We start from the raw sequence: 7072 nt of genomic DNA on the forward strand, positions 1-7072 counted from the left end.
GCATCAGTTTGAGTCATGAGCAAACACATGAGTTTGTGTTAGTGTCGATCGGCAAGAAAGTTCTGCATAGCGCTTTATGTGTGTGGGTCTATTCTTGCAGTGATACGATTAACAGCTCTCAAGTACTCTCGAGTGTTGGCAACAGTAAATTTTAAAAAATGCGCTTCTGTTAATAAGGTTTCCCCATGTTTAGAAACCTGTCATTGTGCATTTTCCTTAGTGTGATGCATACCTAAGAGAATAGGATATTTGAAATGAGTGTAACTTACCTAGAATTCATTATTTCCACACAAACGATGACTCCTGTGGAATTCAGCGAGGAAGAAATGGCGACATTTCGTAAAAAACACGCCTTCAAAACAGCGTGTTTTTGAATAAATAATTACCCTGTCCTTCAAACAAACTGATATGACGAGGAAGAAGACAAAATTTTGTTTATCGTGGCCAAATAAAACGTTAAAAATATCCGGCCGATTGCAAAATATTGCCATTTTACTTACTGAGAGAACAATTATGCCATATTCAAATTTGATTTTGCCGCTCAGCGCTCTTTTTTACTGGATGTGACGTCATTTTTTGTTGGATGATTCAGATACACAAAAAGTGCCAGGCGTCGCAGAGTGTTCTCCCCCGCCCCTGTGACCTATCAATATTCGCTATTTATACAAAAGTAATATATAGATTTAGCCAAGCCTAAAAGCGGAACTCCTGATTGGAATAACTGACGATAAAGGATAGAGAGAATTATTTTTTCTTGGATCAGAAATTCAAAAAATGATCATTTGTGAGCATGTAATTGTTCAGCGTGTGGTTTTGCTATTTTTTCCAGTTACATTTTAGCAAACTATACCCAACAATCCTAACCAAGATTGGAGAAATTACGTACGCAATATATCAGGGACTTTCCAAGAGACGATTGTACAAAGAATATGTCAAAAGAAAAGTCAACAACGCGCCAGGGGTTAATTTGCGCCGAAATTTTGCCTCTGTGACTACTCCTTTTTTCTCCCCCAGAGAAATAACGTGACTTGAGCCCGCGATCCAATCGGTAAACCAGTAACTGGTCAGCGGTCAACTTTAAAAAAACACGCAACCTCGATGAGCTCTAAACCTGAGCCCGCGATATAGTCACGTGATACTGGTCAGCGGATAGCTTGTGACAGCTGTCAATTAACAATAGCGTGGACGCCCAAAATCAAAGATGTAGCTATGGTAATGGTGCTACTCTCTTAGTTTTCAAGGTATTAGCGTACGGACGTACGTACGGACAGTCACGTGACAACCAAAAATTTTTCAGATCGATGGGTTACCAAATTTTCTAAGGTATGGGGCTCCGCTCGCGCGCCTTCGGCGCGCAGGAGCTCCGCTATAATGGAGGAATACATATCAAGAAAAAAGTCTAAGTGACATTATTTTGACCTATCAATATTCGCTATTTATACAAAAGTATAATGGAGGAATGCATATCAAGAAAAAAAGTCAGGCTTTAAAGACATTATTTTGACCTATCAATATTAGTTATTTATACAACAGTATAATGGAGGAATACATATGAAGAAAAAAAGTCAGGCTTTAAAGACATTATTTTGACCTATCAATATTAGCTATTTATACAAAAGTATAATGGAGGGATACATATAAAGAAAAAAAGTTCAAAATGACATTATTTTGACCTATCAATATTAGATATTTATACAAAAGTATAACGGAGGAATACATATCAATACATATATAACGGAGGAATACATATCAATATTAGCTATTTAGACAACCGTTTAAAAGAGAATGCACTGTTTGTATATTTCATCTGGTACATCCTTTGATTTTTATCAGGAAAACTAAGCCCTTGCTAAGTGAGCAATTCCCATAAAGTGGGCGACCCAAGGTGTTCAAACGACGGGTCTTTAAATACTTACTCAAAATGGGGGCAGGGAAGACAACGTTTCGAGAGCGGTTTCCCTAGACCCTTTACTCGTAAAACCTCTTGTCTTTGTTTTCCCACAGTGGTGGTTTCGTAAATACTAAACTCTCGAGATATTTAAACGAGTCACTTTGTTGCTTTGATGCCAACCTCAACCTAAGTTCTAGCTATCCGTTTGATGGTTGTAGAAGAACGTCTTTAATTCGACGTGAACGAAAATCGGAGGTAAGTAGTTGTAGAGACGTTTGATGGAGGGTCCAAATGTACCATATGTTGCGCAAATAGAATTCAAGTTGTACATACTTAACACTAACTGCTCGCCAGTCACAGTTTAAAGCTGTCTCAAAATTGCGCAGCGCTGTGTCCATCTTCCCCAGAAAGCATGGCAGTGTTCTACTAATAACGGATTTGAAACCAGTCTTCCAAAACAAATTCTAGATATTGTTTGTAAATGAAATACGTTCCGTGAAGATCTTTTTTTGGTTCCAAAAAGAGCACCTGATAACCCCAAGGAACATAGGATCCTCCCTGGCTCTCAGTTGAATCTTGGACATCTGACGTTCCCAGTTGTTTAGGAAATCTTCCGTGGCTTCTTCTGAATGGCTTTTAATGGTAGTTAAAAGGAGTTCGTCAATTTGTTTGATTTCGTCATCAAGAGAGCTTGAAAGGCAGTCTCAAATTAAAAAGGGGGAGGCTTATCTTTGCTTCTGCCTATCAATGAGCAGCAGTAAATAGGCAAGGTGAGGCAAACCAAGATTTTTAGTCGGACGATCTTCCTTAAACAATGCACACTCTTCTCTCTTGTTTTGATATTCACTGGAGATTCTTTCAAAATCATCATATGCTCTTAAAAGGTTGACAACAGCCATTGTTGTATAATTTTGGCAATCAAGACGTCCAGGGTCCTGCAGAAGCGCCATTTCTTGTTTAGTAAGACGAAGGTGTAACATTGTAGTAAACCTGTTGTCAATGGTACTGACGAGAAAGTATTCGGTTTTGGTGGAGATTTCCACCAAAACGCTGTATTACACCAACAACTTTGCACCATGGACTGCCCCAATCACAAGAGTCGCCACCAGAGAACTTGGCCAAGTACACTGGAGTAATTTCATCTTTGTTTGGACAGTTTACATCAATGCCTACGACTCTCTTTTCCGAAAGTAAACGTTCTACGAATGTCCACATTGCTGCTAGTCGAGGAATGTGGACATTCTTAGAACGTTTACTTTCGGAGTCAGATCTGAACGACTTCTATCACAGCCTATATTAATGGTGGTGTATTTAAGAATATGATCCAGAAGAGCTAAGGCTGACCAAGAAGCAACTTCCACCTCGAGGGCTGTTAATTCACTCGGTATATGAAGACTCAAGAGCAGTCGATATTTGACAGCATATAATACTGACAACCATAACGATGAAAAGCCGTTTGAATTCTTAAGTAGGGCGTTAGCTCCTAAGGAGAGATACCTGTGAATGGCAATCAAATTTGCTCCTTGAGCTGCCCTGTGAAGGGCGTTATAGCCTTCCGCATCGAAACATTCGTCAATGACGTTAGCTCCCATTGGGTGAGACAGAATCGCTAAGGTCAATGGCCCGTGTCCAGTTCTGATAGTTTCAACATGTCCTTTTTAGTTTTGATATTCATATCTATCAATGAAGTAGTCAAATATTGCATTTTCTGTTTGTAGATATTTCTTCCAGTTGTCTTTACTCAGTAAAAACTCAGAAAGGTAATGAACGTAATGCAGCTTGTGATACGAGGCTAAGTGGAAGACTGAATTCTCAAAGGAATCTCCACAGGTGATTTTCACGTCTACGTTATGTTTCACTAGGACTTTGGACATACGTCGGCCACCTGTACGTAAATATACTAGAAGAGGAGTCATTCCTGACACATCGCGGCAGTTAACATCCAGACCCAATTTTAATGCCGTGTTCATGGTATAAACGAAATTGCAAGCCACCTCGCTCAATAAAGAAGAGCAGTTCGTCGACTCTGGAAACATGGTTGGAAATGTTTTCACCAGAAATCTCGTGATATATCTTAGAATCTTGGTTGGATCGTGAAGCTCAATTTGGGTTTTTAGGTTTTCATTGATAGTGAAATCGTATGCAAAACCGTAAGGAGTTAATAATATTAATGGGAATAGAGGACGTTCATATTGATTGGTTCCTAGTAAAATTTTTGAAACATTAGTTTTCTGCGCTAATTTATCTCACACTGTTTGAGTTTTCTTATCAATACTCGAGGGAAGCAAAGGATCTTGGAGTGCCCCCGTTGTAGCAGAACATACCACAAGCTCAACAAATGCTTCTAACCAGGGATACTTTTCATTCGTTAAACTTAAAGCTGTTTCTCGAGAGACACCTTTCACATCTTCTATCCAGTCTTTTGGTTGTCTGGTATACAAATCAATAAGATACTCAGAATCAACGAAATCTATATCCTTCACAACGTAGTGCAAAGCTGTCATTCCGTTATTATCAGAGGCATAGTAATTGCAGCCGAATTCGAACAGGGGACGAAAAATGGCTTTCAGTTCGCGTAACATACCGCTGCACTGTGAAGGGGAGTCGACCCATTCAGACTTGCTGCATCGATATCTGCCCCATTTTCAACCAGGAGAGTCACAAGTGATGGGAATCCATGACAGGAGGCGATGTGGAGAGGAGTTGCGCCACTACAATCACCTGCATTTACATTCGCTCTATATTTGATAAGCAGCTCAGCGGTGCTGTGGTAGCCATACATAGCAGCAATGTACAGAGGAGAAAAACCACACGGACAATGATCTTGAGCAACTTTATACGGAAGGGAGGGTTCAAACTGTGTTGATGATGCTATTTTAGTGTCGCACTGAACAGAGGTATTCGTTCCTAATGCTACAAGTGCTTCCAGTGTGTTCTAATTGTTTGTCTGCACAGTTTCGTGAAGTGGGCGTCTACCCGCGGAATTTGTGCAGTTAATAGCACTTTGGTTTTCATTCAGCAATGACTCAATTACAGAAAGATGACCTCCCCTGACTGCCACATGAAGAGCTGTTTCACGTAAGTAAAGGTGACGATTGTCACATTTATGTATTTTGGATGCTTTTAATTCGCTGTCCTCTTGATCAGAAAACATCGTGGAAGGAATATCGTGGACACAATCGTCTTGTATTCCTTCTCTCAGTAGATACTGTACCACACTGTTGTGACCCCTAGCGGCCGCATGATGTAGTGAGACACCATCCAGAGCCCCGCCAGCTTCCTTGAGAGCCTGGACGGTCTGAAGGTACCCATTTGTTGCTGCTAACTGCAATGCAGTGTTGTTAACTCCCGTTGTCCTCGTGATATTCAATTTGTGACCAATAAGAAATTTTACAACGTCAGTGTTACCTTCTTGAGCGGCTGCGTGCAGTAGTGAATACCCGCACAACTTTCTTTTACATTCACTGACGGGATCGTCGGAATTAGAAGAAATTTCGGCAGCTAGATACTTAATGCTGTGGCTTAGGTTAGCTCCTCTTCTAATCAAGCATTTCAAGTTATTTAAACGCCCCGAAATTGCCGCTATAAAGGAAGGCGTGCGCTGATGTTTATCTAAGCAGTCAACGTCAGAAAAGTGGTGCACCATAAGCCAAGTCAGATCTGCATTAAATGAACTTGAACTGTGATGAAGTGCCGTTGCTCGGGTCACAGGGTCAGTGGTGTTGATGCGGCTTGAGGGGAGCGACAGAAATTGTTCAACCATAAATTTGTCCAGGCCCCCTTCAGCAATATGACTTGCCAGATGAAAAGCCTCGTCTGGTTTAAGTGGTGAATTGCTTATAACAGCGTTCTTAAGATAGTACCTTGCAAGACGGTTATGACCGTTTTGTTTCTTAATGTAATAGAACTTTCCTTTGTTGGTTTTACTGGTTAGCCACTCAGACAAAGAGGCGTGATAAATTCGAATAAAGCCGTCTCCTGATCCATGCCACAAGAACAAAGACACCCGGTCAAGGTTCGGCATTAGTTCGTACTCTAGATCAAGAGTTGGATTGTCAAGCCTGAGCAGTGAGTGCATTTCATGAATGGTAAGGGGTACATATGCTGCAGCTAAGACCTCGAAAATTTGTCGCAGAGACTGAAAACATTCTGGTGTGCCATACTTTCGTTCAAAGTACAGTTGATATGAACTGTGAAGGGTCTTGGGAAAAGTATCCCATGTAACACTTTCTGTTGATGCAAGCCACAAGTCCAGTACTACTTTAACAAACAGAAAGTGTCCTTGGCCTTTCTTGGCAAGATTTGAAACAATGTTCTGTGTTGGTGCCTCATTGTCGGTAATTGCAAGGGCTATCTTAATCCTTTGTACTATGGATTCCTTCAATGGAAACACCTTTAAAGATATATAGGTGTCAATGTCTTCAAGATTTCTTCCATCGTCGGATCGCAGATCTAGTCGTTGCAACTCATCCATGCTTGCAACGATGGAGGTAACATTACGGTCACTGACGATTAGTTTCAGCCACCTAGGAAATCGTCGAGCTTTGGTTTTCAGTATGTTCAGAATCTCTGCTTTAGCATCCGTGCATTCATCCAACGCATCAATTACAATATACCATGGTTCGATAGGCTGTTGTTTAAGTTTTTTAAAAGGTGTCAGGATTGCCTGCTCGAAACACCACTCTGGGTCTTGAGAACAATCCTTATTCAGCACTCCACGGACAGAGAGATCGGTCAAAATGACCCGACGGTACTCAATGACTCGCAGGGCGATCATATTTGCAAGGTTTCCAACAAAATTGGCACCACTTCTTGTCCATTTGTTGAAATGCATGCAGAAATGATAACCGAGGATTCTGTTATGAATAATTGGACTGGATGTGCTTGAACAAAGTAAATTACTCAGAAAAGCTGACTTTCCTGAGCCTGGATTTCCTGTTATTAACACACCAAGTTTGTTATTATGATGCAATTCACTTTCCATTTCACGGTATAACCACTGACGTCCAATGAATTCCGCTCTGGATGAACTAATGAAATCACTGAAGTCAAAATATTTCAGCTTCCAAGGATCACTATGCATCTGGATGAAACATTCTAGGGAAAAACCAAACGACGATCGGTTTCGGTGGGACATCATCATGTATTTTAACCTTCTTCGTCCCACACCCTAAACGTTTT

The 7072-nt window shown here is 40.8% G+C and overlaps 1 pseudogene across 1 annotated transcript in view; it reads right to left on the reverse strand.

Annotated features, from left to right (window-relative positions):
* Window positions 1–2162: 2162 nt before the first annotated feature.
* Window positions 2163–7072, reverse strand: part of LOC145476717 (uncharacterized) — an 11299-nt pseudogene continuing 6389 nt past the window's right edge. The window contains exon 3 of the transcript XR_014047346.1: window positions 2163–6988. The product of XR_014047346.1 is annotated as an uncharacterized LOC145476717 (transcript). The remainder of the gene's footprint in view (window positions 6989–7072) is intronic.

This window comes from Orbicella franksi, chromosome 1 (genome assembly GCF_964199315.1).
Source record: "Orbicella franksi chromosome 1, jaOrbFran1.1, whole genome shotgun sequence".
Taxonomy (NCBI): Eukaryota; Metazoa; Cnidaria; class Anthozoa; order Scleractinia; family Merulinidae; genus Orbicella; species Orbicella franksi.